Below are 13,793 nucleotides of genomic sequence, written 5' to 3'. Positions count from 1 at the left end.
CACAAGTTTTCTGCCCTGACCGATTCATGAAGTTTTTCAACAATTTAAGTTCTTGTAACCTATACAACTTCAAAGAGATCTTAAAGAACTCAATTGAGCGTAATAGTTAATAGGAAGAAAAAATCAATTGAAAAATTAATAGATCCAGTCCGGGAGTCGAACTTGGTCCTTGTGGGTGCGAGCTACAAATCCTGACAGCTACACCAACTGGGATAATAATGTTATCTGTTTTTTTTTTTTTCGAATACAGTGAGCGCCGAATTGGCACGTGTTTCTATTTGAAGATAAATACGCACAAGTTTTCTGCTCTGATCGATTCATGAAGTTTTTCAACAATTTAAGTGCTTGTAACCTATACAACTTCAAAGAAATCTTAAAGAACTCAATTGAGCGTAATAGTTAATAGGAAGAAAAAATCAACTGAAAAATGAATAGATTCCCCAGTCCGGGAGTCGAACTCGGGCCTTGTGGTTGAGAGTCAGAAATCCTGACCTCTAGACCAACTGTGATAAAAATGTTATCTGTTTTTTTTTTCGAATACAGTGAGCGCCTAATTGGCACGTTTTTCTATTTGAAGATAAACACGCACAAGTTTTCTGCTCTGATCGATTCATGAAGTTTTTCAACAATTTAAGTTCTTGTAACCTATACAACTTCAAAGAAATCTTAAAGAACTCAATTGAGCGTAATAGTTAAAAAGGAGGAAAAAATCAATTGAAAAATGATTAGATTCCCCAGTCCGGGAGTCGAACCCGGGCCTTGTGGTTGAGAGCTACAAATCCTGACCGCTAGACCAACTGGGATCTTACTGTAATCTGTATTTTTTTTTCGAATACAGTGAGCGCCTAATTGGCACGTTTTTCTATTTGAAGATAAACACGCACAAGTTTTCTGCTCTGATCGATTCATGAAGTTTTTCAACAATTTAAGTTCTTGTATCCTATACAACTTCAAAGAACTCTCAAAGTACTCAATTGAGCGTAATAGCTAATAGGAAAAATAAATTAATTTTATTTTTTTTTATAGATTCCCCATTCCGGGAGTCGAACCCGTGTCATGTTAGTGAAGCCACAAATCCTAACCGCTAGACCAACTGCAATATCAAATTTAAATGTGATTTTTTTTTCGAATACAATGAGCGCCTAATTGGCACGTTTTTCTGTTTGAAGATAAACACGCACAAGTTTTCTGCCCTGATCGATTCATGAAGTTTTTCAACAATTTAAGTTCTTGTAACCTATACAAAACTTCAAAGAGATCTTAAAGAACTCAATTGAGCGTAATAGTTAATAGGAAGAAAAAATCAATTGAAAATTGAATAGATTCCCCAGTCCGGGAGTCGAACTCGGGCCTCGTGGTTGAGAGTCAGAAATCCTGACCTCTAGACCAACTGTGATAAACATATTATCTGTTTTTTTTTCGAATACAATAAGCGCCTAATTGGCACGTATTTCTGTTTGAAGATAAACACGCACAAGTTTTCTGCCCTGACCGATTCACGAAGTTTTTCAACAATTTAAGTTCTTGTAACCTATACAACTTCAAAGAGATCTTAAAGAACTCAATTGAGCGTAATAGTTAATAGGAAGAAAAAATCAATTGAAAAATTAATAGATCCAGTCCGGGAGTCGAACTTGGTCCTTGTGGGTGCGAGCTACAAATCCTGACAGCTACACCAACTGGGATAAAAATGTTATCTGTTTTTTTTTTTCGAATACAGTGAGCGCCGAATTGGCACGTGTTTCTATTTGAAGATAAATACGCACAAGTTTTCTGCTCTGATCGATTCATGAAGTTTTTCAACAATTTAAGTGCTTGTAACCTATACAACTTCAAAGAAATCTTAAAGAACTCAATTGAGCGTAATAGTTAATAGGAAGAAAAAATCAACTGAAAAATGAATAGATTCCCCAGTCCGGGAGTCGAACTCGGGCCTTGTGGTTGAGAGTCAGAAAGCCTGACCTCTAGACCAACTGTGATAAAAATGTTATCTGTTTTTTTTTTCGAATACAGTGAGCGCCTAATTGGCACGTTTTTCTATTTGAAGATAAACACGCACAAGTTTTCTGCTCTGATCGATTCATGAAGTTTTTCAACAATTTAAGTTCTTGTAACCTATACAACTTCAAAGAAATCTTAAAGAACTCAATTGAGCGTAATAGTTAAAAAGGAGGAAAAAATCAATTGAAAAATGATTAGATTCCCCAGTCCGGGAGTCGAACCCGGGCCTTGTGGTTGAGAGCTACAAATCCTGACCGCTAGACCAACTGGGATCTTACTGTAATCTGTATTTTTTTTCGAATACAGTGAGCGCCTAATTGGCACGTTTTTCTATTTGAAGATAAACACGCACAAGTTTTCTGCTCTGATCGATTCATGAAGTTTTTCAACAATTTAAGTTCTTGTATCCTATACAACTTCAAAGAACTCTCAAAGTACTCAATTGAGCGTAATAGCTAATAGGAAAAATAAATTAATTTTATTTTTTTTTATAGATTCCCCATTCCGGGAGTCGAACCCGTGTCATGTTAGTGAAGCCACAAATCCTAACCGCTAGACCAACTGCAATATCAAATTTAAATGTGATTTTTTTTTCGAATACAATGAGCGCCTAATTGGCACGTTTTTCTGTTTGAAGATAAACACGCACAAGTTTTCTGCCCTGATCGATTCATGAAGTTTTTCAACAATTTAAGTTCTTGTAACCTATACAAAACTTCAAAGAGATCTCAAAGAACTCAATTGAGCGTAACAGTTAATAGGAAGGTAAAATCAATTGAAAAATTAATAGATTTCCCAGTCCGGGAGTCGAACTGGGGCCGTGTGGGTGAGAGTTACAAATTCTGACCGGTAGACCAACTGGGATATTACTGTTATCTGTATTTTTTTTTTCGAATACAGTGAGTGCCTAATTGGCACGTTTTTCTATTTGAAGATAAACACGCACAAGTTTTCTGCTCTGATCGATTCATGAAGTTTTTCAACAATTTAAGTTCTTGTAACCTAAACAAATTCGAAAAAATCTTAAAGAACTCAATTGAGCGTAATAGTTAATAGGAAGAAAAAATTAATTGAAAATTGAATAGATTCCCCAGTCCGGGAGTCGAACTCGGGCCTTGTGGTTGAGAGTCAGAAATCCTGACCTCTAGACCAACTGTGATAAACATATTATCTGTTTTTTTTTCGAATACAATGAGCGCCTAATTGGCACGTTTTTCTGTTTGAAGATAAACACGCACAAGTTTTCTGCCCTGATCGATTCATGAAGTTTTTCAATAATTTAAGTTCTTGTAACCTATACAACTTCAAAGAGATCTTAAAGAACTCAATTGAGCGTAATAGTTAATAGGAAGAAAAAATCAATTGAAAAATTAATAGATCCAGTCCGGGAGTCGAACTTGGTCCTTGTGGGTGCGAGCTACAAATTCTGACAGCTACACCAACTGGGATAATAATGTTATCTGTTTTTTTTTTCGAATACAGTGAGCGCCGAATTGGCACGTTTTTCTATTTGAAGATAAATACGCACAAGTTTTCTGCTCTGATCGATTCATGAAGTTTTTCAACAATTTAAGTTCTTGTAACCTATACAACTTCAAAGAAATCTTAAAGAACTCAATTGAGCGTAATAGTTAATAGGAAGACAAAATCAATTGAAAAATGAATAGATTCCCCAGTCCGGGAGTCGAACTCGGGCCTTGTGGTTGAGAGTCAGAAATCCTGACCTCTAGACCAACTGTGATAAAAATGTTATCTGTTTTTTCTTTCGAATACATTGAGCGCCTAATTGGCACGTTTTTCTATTTGAAGATAATCACGCACAAGTTTTCTGCTCTGATCGATTCATGAAGTTTTTCAACAATTTAAGTTCTTGTAACCTATACAACTTCAAAGAAATCTTAAAGAACTCAATTGAGCGTAATAGTTAAAAAGGAGGAAAAAATCAATTGAAAAATGATTAGATTCCCCAGTCCGGGAGTCGAACCCGGGCCTTGTGGTGAGAGCTACAAATCCTGACCGCTAGACCAACTGGCAGATTACTGTTATCTGTATTTTTTTTTCGAATACAGTGAGCGCCTAATTGGCACGTTTTTCTATTTGAAGATAAACACGCACAAGTTTTCTGCTCTGATCGATTCATGAAGTTTTTCAACAATTTAAGTTCTTGTATCCTATACAACTTCAAAGAACTCTCAAAGTACTCAATTGAGCGTAATAGCTAATAGGAAAAATAAATTAATTTTTTTTTATAGATTCCCCATTCCGGGAGTCGAACCCGTGTCATGTTAGTGAAGCCACAAATCATAACCGCTAGACCAACTGCAATATCAAATTTAAATGTGATTTTTTTTGAATACAATGAGCGCCTAATTGGCACGTTTTTCTGTTTGAAGATAAACACGCACAAGTTTTCTGCCCTGATCGATTCATGAAGTTTTTCAACAATTTAAGTTCTTGTAACCTATACAAAACTTCAAAGAGATCTCAAAGAACTCAATTGAGCGTAACAGTTAATAGGAAGAAAAAATCAATTGCAAAATTAATAGATTTCCCAGTCCGGGAGTCGAACTCGGGCCTTGTGGGTGAGAACTACAAATTCTGACCGCTAGACCAACTTGGATATTACTGTTATCTGTATTTTTTTTCGAATACAGTGAGTGCCTAATTGGCACGTTTTTCTATTTGAAGATAAACACGCACAAGTTTTCTGCTCTGATCGATTCATGAAGTTTTTCATTAATTTAAGTTCTTGTAACCTAAACAAATTCGAAGACATCTTAAAGAACTCAATTGAGCGTAATAGTTAATAGGAAGAAAAAATTAATTGAAAAATTAATAGATTTCCCAGTTCGGGAATCGAACTCGGGCCTTGTGGTTGAGAGTCACAAATCCTGACCGCTAGACTAACTGGGATGTCAACGTTATCTGTATTTTTTTTTCGAATTATGTGAGCGCTTTAATGGCACGTTTTTCTATTTGAAGATAAACACGCACAAGTTTTCTGCCCTGATCGATCCAAGAAATTTTGCAACATTTTAAGTTTTTGTATCCTATACAACTTCAAAGAACTCTCAAAGTACTCAATTGAGCGTAATAGCTAATAGGAAAAAGAAATTAATCTTATTTTTTTTTATAGATTTCCCATTCCGGGGGTCAAACCCGTGGCATGCTAGTGAAGCCACAAATCCTAACCGCTAGACCAACTGCAATATCAAATTTAAATGTGATTTTTTTTTCGAATACAATGAGCGCCTAATTGGCACGTTTTTCTGTTTGAAGATAAACACGCACAAGTTTTCTGCCCTGATCGATTCATGAAGTTTTTCAACAATTTAAGTTCTTGTAACCTATACAACTTCAAAGAGATCTTAAAGAACTCAATTGAGCGTAACAGTTAATAGGAAGAAAAAATCAATTGAAAAATTAATAGATTTCCCAGTCCGGGAGTCGAACTCGGGCCTTGTGGGTGAGAGCTACAAATCCTGACCGCTAGACCAACTGGGATATTACTGTTATCTGTATTTTTTTTCGAATACAGTGAGCGCCTAATTGGCACGTTCTTCTATTTGAAGATAAACACGCACAAGTTTTCTGCTCTGATCGATTCATGAAGTTTTTCAACGATTTAAGTTCTTGTAACCTATACAACTTCAAAAAAATCCTAAAGAAATCAATTGAGCGTAATAGTTAATAGGAAGAAAAAATTAATTGAAAAATGAATAGATTTCCCAGTCGGGGAGTCGAACTCGGGCCTTGTGGTTGAGAGTCACAAATCCTGACCGCTAGACCAACTGGAATGTCAAATTTAAATGTGATTTTTTTTTCGAATACAATGAGCGCCTAATTGGCACGTTTTTCTGTTTGAAGATAAACACGCACGAGTTTTCTGCCCTGATCGATTCATGAAGTTTTTCAACAATTTAAGTTCTTGTAACCTATACAACTTCAAAGAGATCTTAAAGAACTCAATTGAGCGTAATAGTTAATAGGAAGAAAAAATCAATTGAAAAATTAATAGATCCAGTCCGGGAGTCGAACTCGGTCCTTGTGGGTGAGAGCTACCAATCATGACCTCTACACCAACTGGGATAATAATGTTATCTGTTTTTTTTTCGAATACAGTGAGCGCCGAATTGGCACGTTTTTCTATTTGAAGATAAATACGCACAAGTTTTCTGCTCTGATCGATTCATGAAGTTTTCAACAATTTAAGTTCTTGTAACCTATACAACTTCAAAGAAATCTTAAAGAACTCAATTGAGCGTAATAGTTAATAAGAAGAAAAAATCAATTGAAAAATGAATAGATTCCCCAGTCCGGGAGTCGAACTCGGGCCTTGTGGTTGGGAGTCAGAAATCCTGACCTGTAGACCAACTGTGATAAAAAGGTTATCTGTTTTTTTTTCGAATACAGTGAGCGCCTAATTGGCACGTTTTTCTATTTGAAGATAAACACGCACAAGTTTTCTGCTCTGATCGATTCATGAAGTTTTTCAACAATTTAAGTTCTTGTAACCTATACAACTTCAAAGAAATCTTAAAGAACTCAATTGAGCGTAATAGTTAAAAGGAGGAAAAAATCAATTGAAAAATGAATAGATTCCCCACTCCGGGAGTCGAACTCGGGCCTTGTGGTTGAGAGCTACAAATCCTGACCGCTAGACCAACTGGAATATTACTGTTATTTGTATTTTTTTTTCGAATACAGTGAGCGCCTAATTGGCTCGTTTTTCTATTTGAAGATAAACACGCACAAGTTTTCTGCTCTGATCGATTCATGAAGTTTTTCAACAATTTAAGTTCTTGTATCCTATACAACTTCAAAGAACTCTCAAAGTACTCAATTGAGCGTAATAGCTAATAGGAAAAATAAATTAATTTTATTTTTTATAGATTCCCCATTCCGGGAGTCGAACCCGTGTCATGTTAGTGAAGCCACAAATCCTAACCGCTAGACCAACTGCAATATCAAATTTAAATGTGATTTTTTTCGAATACAATGAGCGCCTAATTGGCACGTTTTTCTGTTTGAAGATAAACACGCACAAGTTTTCTGCTCTGATCGAATCATGAAGTTTTTCAACGATTTAAGTTCTTGTAACCTATACAACTTCAAAAAAATCCTAAAGAAATCAATTGAGCGTAATAGTTAATAGGAAGAAAAAATTAATTGAAAAATGAATAGTTTTCCCAGTCGGGGAGTCGAACTCGGGCCTTGTGGTTGAGAGTCACAAATCCTGACCGCTAGACCAACTGGAATGTCAAATTTAAATGTGATTTTTTTTTCGAATACAATGTGCGCCTAATTGGCACGTTTTTCTGTTTGAAGATAAACACGCACAAGTTTTCTGCCCTGATCGATTCATGAAGTTTTTCAACAATTTAAGTTCTTGTAACCTATACAACTTCAAAGAGATCTTAAAGAACTCAATTGAGCGTAATAGTTAATAGGAAGAAAAAATCAATTGAAAAATTAATAGATCCAGTCCGGGAGTCGAACTCGGTCCTTGTGGGTGAGAGCTACCAATCCTGACCTCTACACCAACTGGGATAATAATGTTATCTGTTTTTTTTTTCGAATACAGTGAGCGCCGAATTGGCACGTTTTTCTATTTGAAGATAAATACGCACAAGTTTTCTGCTCTGATCGATTCATGAAGTTTTCAACAATTTAAGTTCTTGTAACCTATACAACTTCAAAGAAATCTTAAAGAACTCAATTGAGCGTAATAGTTAATAAGAAGAAAAAATCAATTGAAAAATGAATAGATTCACCAGTCCGGGAGTCGAACTCGGGCCTTGTGGTTGGGAGTCAGAAATCCTGACCTGTAGACCAACTGTGATAAAAATGTTATCTGTTTTTTTTTTTTCGAATACAGTGAGCGCCTAATTGGCACGTTTTTCTATTTGAAGATAAACACGCACAAGTTTTCTGCTCTGATCGATTCATGAAGTTTTTCAACAATTTAAGTTCTTGTAACCTATACAACTTCAAAGAAATCTTAAAGAACTCAATTGAGCGTAATAGTTAAAAGGAGGAAAAAATCAATTGAAAAATGAATAGATTCCCCACTCCGGGAGTCGAACTCGGGCCTTGTGGTTGAGAGCTACAAATCCTGACCGCTAGACCAACTGGAATATTACTGTTATTTGTATTTTTTTTCGAATACAGTGAGCGCCTAATTGGCTCGTTTTTCTATTTGAAGATAAACACGCACAAGTTTTCTGCTCTGATCGATTCATGAAGTTTTTCAACAATTTAAGTTCTTGTATCCTATACAACTTCAAAGAACTCTCAAAGTACTCAATTGAGCGTAATAGCTAATAGGAAAAAGAAATTAATTTTATGTTTTTATAGATTCCCCATTCCGGGAGTCGAACCCGTGTCATGTTAGTGAAGCCACAAATCCTAACCGCTAGACCAACTGCAATATCAAATTTAAATGTGATTTTTTTTCGAATACAATGAGCGCCTAATTGGCACGTTTTTCTGTTTGAAGATAAACACGCCCTGATCGATTCATGAAGTTTTTCAACAATTTACGTTCTTATAACCTATACAACTTCAAAGAGATCTCAAAGATTTCAATTGAGCGTAACAGTTAATAGGAAGAAAAAATCAATTGAAAAATTAATAGATTTCACAGTCCGGGAGTCGAACTCGGGCCTTGTGGGTGAGAGCTACAAATTCTGACCGCTAGACCAACTGGGATATTACTGTTATCTGTATTTTTTTCGAATACAGTGAGCGCCTAATTGGCACGTTTTTCTATTTGAAGATAAACACGCACAAGTTTTCTGCTCTGATCGATTCATGAAGTTTTTCAACAATTTAAGTTCTTGTAACCTAAACAAATTCGAAGAAATCTTAAAGAACTCAATTGAGCGTAATAGTTAATAGGAAGAAAAAATTAATTTAAAAATGAATAGATTTCCCAGTCCGGGAGTCGAACTCGGGCCTTGTGGTTGAGAGTCACAAATCCTGACCGCTAGACTAACTGGGATGTCACTGTTAGCTGTATTTTTTTTTCGAATTATGTGAGCGCCTTAATGGCACGTTTTTCTATTTGAAGATAAACACGCACAAGTTTTCTGCTCTGATCGATCCAAGAAATTTTGCAACATTTTAAGTTCTTGTATCCTATACAACTTCAAAGAACTCTCAAAGTACTCAATTGAGCGTAATAGCTAATAGGAAAAAGAAATTAATTTTATTTTTTTTATAGATTTCCCATTCCGGGAGTCGAACCCGTGTCATGCTAGTGAAGCCACAAATCCTAACCGCTAGACCAACTGCAATATCAAATTTAAATGTGATTTTTTTTCCAATACAATGAGCGCCTAATTGGCACGTTTTTTTGTTTGAAGATAAACACGCACAAGTTTTCTGCCCTGATCGATTCATGAAGTTTTCAACAATTTAAGTTCTTGTAACCTATACAACTTCAAAGAGATCTTAATGAACTCAATTGAGCGTAACAGTTAATAGGAAGAAAAAATCAATTGAAAAATTATTAGATTTCCCAGTCCGGGAGTCGAACTCGGGCCTTGTGGGTGAGAGCTACAAATTCTGACCGCTAGACCAACTGGGATATTACTGTTATCTGTATTTTTTTCGAATACAGTGAGCGCCTAATTGGCACGTTTTTCTATTTGAAGATAAACACGCACAAGTTTTCTGCTCTGATCGATTCATGAAGTTTTTCAACAATTTAAGTTCTTGTAACCTAAACAAATTCGAAGAAATCTTAAAGAACTCAATTGAGCGTAATAGTTAATAGGAAGAAAAAATTAATTGAAAAATGAATAGATTTCCCAGTCCGGGAGTCGAACTCGGGCCTTGTGGTTGAGAGTCACAAATCCTGACCGCTAGACTAACTGGGATGTCACTGTTAGCTGTATTTTTTTTCGAATTATGTGAGCGCCTTAATGGCACGTTTTTCTATTTGAAGATAAACACGCACAAGTTTTCTGCTCTGATCGATCCAAGAAATTTTGCAACATTTTAAGTTCTTGTATCCTATACAACTTCAAAGAACTCTCAAAGTACTCAATTGAGCGTAATAGCTAATAGGAAAAAGAAATTAATTTTATTTTTTTTACAGATTTCCCATTCCGGGAGTCGAACCCGTGTCATGCTAGTGAAGCCACAAATCCTAACCGCTAGACCAACTGCAATATCAAATTTAAATGTGATTTTTTTTTCGAATACAATGAGCGCCTAATTGGCACGTTTTTTTGTTTGAAGATAAACACGCACAAGTTTTCTGCCCTGATCGATTCATGAAGTTTTCAACAATTTAAGTTCTTGTAACCTATACAATTTCAAAGAGATCTTAATGAACTCAATTGAGCGTAACAGTTAATAGGAAGAAAAAATCAATTGAAAAATTAATAGATTTCCCAGTCCGGGAGTCGAACTCGGGCCTTGAGGGTGAGAGCTACAAATCCTGACCGCTAGACCAACTGGGATATTACTTCTATCTGTATTTTTTTTCGAATACAGTGAGCGCCTAATTGGCACGTTTTTCTATTTGAAGATAAACACGCACAAGTTTTTGCTCTGATCGATTCATGAAGTTTTTCAACAATTTAAGTTCTTGTAACCTATACAACTTCAAAGAAATCTTAAAGAACTCAATTGAGCGTAATAGCTAATAGGAAAAAAAATTAATTTTAATTTTTTTTATAGATTCCCCATTCCGGGAGTCGAACCCGTGTCATATTAGTGAAGCCACAAATCCTAACCGCTAGACCAACTGCAATATCAAATTTAAATGTGATTTTTTTTTTCGAATACAATGAGCGCCTAATTGGCACGTTTTTCTGTTTGAAGATAAACACGCACAAGTTTTCTGCCCTGATCGATTCATGAAGTTTTTCAACAATTTAAGTTTTTGTAACCTATACAACTTCAAAGAGATCTTAAAGAACTCAATTGAGCGTAACAGTTAATAGGAAGAAAAAATCAATTGAAAAATTAATCGATTTCCCAGTCCGGGAGTCGAACTCGGTCCTTGTGGGTGAGAGCTACAAATCCTGACCGCTAGAACAACTGGGATATTACTGTTATCTGTTTTTTTTTCGAATACAGTGAGCGCCTAATTGGCACGTTTTTCTATTTGAAGATAAACACGCACAAGTTTTCTGCTCTGATCGATTCATGAAGTTTTTCAACAATTTAAGTTCTTGTAACCTATACAACTTCAAAAAAATCTTAAAGAACTCAATTGAGCGTAATAGTTAATAGGAAGAAAAAATTAATTGAAAAATGAATAGATTTCCCAGTCCGGGAGTCGAACTCGGGCCTTGTGGTTGAGAGTCACAAATCCTTACCGCTAGACCAACTGGAATGTCAATGTTAGCGTATTTTTTTTTCGAATTAAGTGAGCGCTTTAATGGCACGTTTTTCTATTTGAAGATAAACACGCACAAGTTTTCTGCTCTGATCGATGCAAGAAGTTTTGCAACATTTTAAGTTCTTGTATCCTATACAACTTCAAAGAACTCTCAAAGTACTCAATTGAGCGTAATAGCTAATAGGAAAAAGAAATTAATTTTAATAATTTCCCCGGGAGTCGAACCCGTGTCATGTTAGTGAAGCCACAAATCCTAACAGCTAGACCAACTGAAATATCAAGGTCAAATGTGATTTTTTTGCGAATACAATGAGCGCCTAATTGGCACGTTTTTCTGTTTTAAGATAAACACGCACAAGTTTTCTACCCTGATCGATTCATGAAGTTTTTCAATAATTTAAGTTCTTGTAACCTATACAGCTTCAAAGAGATCTTAAAGAACTCAATTGAGCCTAATAGTTAATAGGAAGAAAAAATCAATTGAAACATTAATAGATTTACCAGTCCGGGAGTCGAACTCGGGCCTTGTGGGTGATAGCTACAAATCCTGACCGCTAGACCAACTGGGATTTTAATGTTATCTGTATTTTTTTCGAATATAGTGAGCGCCTAATTGGCACGTTATTCTGTTTGAAGATAAACACGCACAAGTTTTCTGCCCTGATCGATTCTTGAAGTTTTTCAACAATTTAAGTTTTTGTAACCTATACAACTTCAAAGAGATCTTAAAGAACTCAATTGAGCCTAATAGTTAATAGGAAGAAAAAATCAATTGAAACATTAATAGATTTCCCAGTTCGGGAGTCGAACTCGGGCCTTGTGGGTGATAGCTACAAATCCTGGCCGCTAGACCAACTGGGATTTTAATGTAATCTGTATTTTTTTCGAATATAGTGAGCGCCTAATTGGCACGTTTTTCTATTTGAAGATAAACACGCACAAGTTTTCTGCTCTGATCGATCCAAGAAGTTTTGCAACACTTTGAGTTCTTGTATCCTATACAACTTCACAGAAATCTTAATGAACTCAATTGAGCGTAATAGTTAAAAGGAAGAAAAAATCAATTGAAAAATGAATAGATTTCCCAGTCCGGGAGTCGAACCCGGTCCTTGCGGGTGAGAGCCAGAAATCCTCACCGCTTGCCCAACTGGGATGTCAATGTTAGCTGTATTTTTTTCGAATTAAGTGAGCGCCTTAATGGCACGTTTTTTCTATTTGAAGATAAACACGCACAAGTTTTCTGCTTTGATCGATCCAAGAAGTTTTGCAACATTTTAAATTCTTGTATCCTATACAACTTCAAAGAACTCTCAAAGAGCTCAATTTTGCGTAATAGTTAATAGGAAACAGAAATTAATTTCAGTTTTTTTTTATAGATTTCACATTCCGGGAGTCGAACCCGTGAAGCAACAGATCCTAACCGCTAGACCAAGTGCAGTATCAAGGTTAAATGTGATTTTTTTTCGAATACAGTGAGCGCCTAATTGGCACGTTTATCTTCATGCACAAGTTTTCTGCTCTGATCGATCCAAGAAGTTTTGCAACATTTTGAGTTCTTGTATCCTATACAACTTCACAGATATCTTAATGAACTCAATTGAGCGTAATAGTTAAAAGGAAGAAAAAATCAATTGAAAAATGAATAGATTTCCCAGTCCGGGAGTCGAACCCGGGCCTTGCTGGTGAGAGCCATAAATTCTGACCGCTTGACCAACTGGGATGTCAATGTTAGCTGTATTTTTTTCGAATTAAGTGAGCGCCTTAATGGCACGTTTTTTCTATTTGAAGATAAACACGCACAAGTTTTCTGCTTTGATCGATCCAAGAAGTTTTGCAACATTTTAAATTCTTGTATCCTATACAACTTCAAAGAACTCTCAAAGAGCTCAATTTTGCGTAATAGTTAATAGGAAAAAGAAATTAATTTTAATTTTTTTTTATAGATTTCCCATTTCTGCTCTGATCGATCTAAGAAGTTTTGCAACATTTTGAGTTCTTGTATCCTATACAACTTCACAAAAATCTTAATGGACTCAATTGAAAGTAATAGTAAATAGGAAGAAAAAATCAATTGAAAAATGAATAGATTTCCCAGTCCGGGAGTCGAACCCGGTCCTTGTGGGTGAGAGCCACAAATCCTGAACTCTAGACCAACTGGGATGTCAAAGTTTGCTGTATTTTTTTTTTCGAATTATGTGAGCGCCTTAATGGCACGTTTTTTCTATTTGAAGATAAACACGCACAAGTTTTCTGCTCGGATCGATCCAAGAAGTTTTGCAACATTTTAAGTTCTTGTATCCTATACAACTTCAAAGAACTCTCAAAGAGCTCAATTGAGCGTAATAGCTAATAGGAAAAAGAAATTAATTTATTTTTTTTATAGATTTCCCATTCCGTGAGTCGAACCCGTGTCTTGTTAGTGAAGCCACAGATC

The 13,793-nt window shown here is 35.7% G+C and overlaps 1 protein-coding gene and 9 non-coding genes across 10 annotated transcripts in view; 1 reads left to right on the top strand and 9 right to left on the bottom strand.

Annotated features, from left to right (window-relative positions):
• The window catches only part of LOC134857265 (serine dehydratase-like), a 260,322-nt gene that overhangs the window by 70,562 nt on the left and 175,967 nt on the right, over window positions 1–13,793 (top strand). The window lies entirely within an intron of this gene.
• Window positions 731–803, bottom strand: Trnae-cuc (transfer RNA glutamic acid (anticodon CUC)). The gene has a single exon. It is a non-coding gene; the product is annotated as a tRNA-Glu (tRNA).
• On the bottom strand, window positions 2,201–2,273 carry Trnae-cuc (transfer RNA glutamic acid (anticodon CUC)). The gene has a single exon. It is a non-coding gene; the product is annotated as a tRNA-Glu (tRNA).
• Window positions 4,843–4,914, bottom strand: Trnae-cuc (transfer RNA glutamic acid (anticodon CUC)). Its single transcript has one exon. It is a non-coding gene; the product is annotated as a tRNA-Glu (tRNA).
• Window positions 5,434–5,505, bottom strand: Trnae-cuc (transfer RNA glutamic acid (anticodon CUC)). Its single transcript has one exon. It is a non-coding gene; the product is annotated as a tRNA-Glu (tRNA).
• Trnae-cuc (transfer RNA glutamic acid (anticodon CUC)) lies at window positions 8,933–9,004 on the bottom strand. The gene has a single exon. It is a non-coding gene; the product is annotated as a tRNA-Glu (tRNA).
• Window positions 9,813–9,884, bottom strand: Trnae-cuc (transfer RNA glutamic acid (anticodon CUC)). Its single transcript has one exon. It is a non-coding gene; the product is annotated as a tRNA-Glu (tRNA).
• Trnae-cuc (transfer RNA glutamic acid (anticodon CUC)) lies at window positions 10,401–10,472 on the bottom strand. The gene has a single exon. It is a non-coding gene; the product is annotated as a tRNA-Glu (tRNA).
• Trnae-cuc (transfer RNA glutamic acid (anticodon CUC)) lies at window positions 11,282–11,353 on the bottom strand. Its single transcript has one exon. It is a non-coding gene; the product is annotated as a tRNA-Glu (tRNA).
• Window positions 13,448–13,519, bottom strand: Trnae-cuc (transfer RNA glutamic acid (anticodon CUC)). Its single transcript has one exon. It is a non-coding gene; the product is annotated as a tRNA-Glu (tRNA).

This window comes from Symsagittifera roscoffensis, chromosome 1, assembly GCF_963678635.1.
Source record: "Symsagittifera roscoffensis chromosome 1, txSymRosc1.1, whole genome shotgun sequence".
Classification (NCBI taxonomy): Eukaryota; Metazoa; Xenacoelomorpha; order Acoela; family Convolutidae; genus Symsagittifera; species Symsagittifera roscoffensis.
The sequence above is the reverse complement of the archived record's forward strand: the minus strand, read 5'-3'. Positions and strand labels throughout refer to the sequence as shown.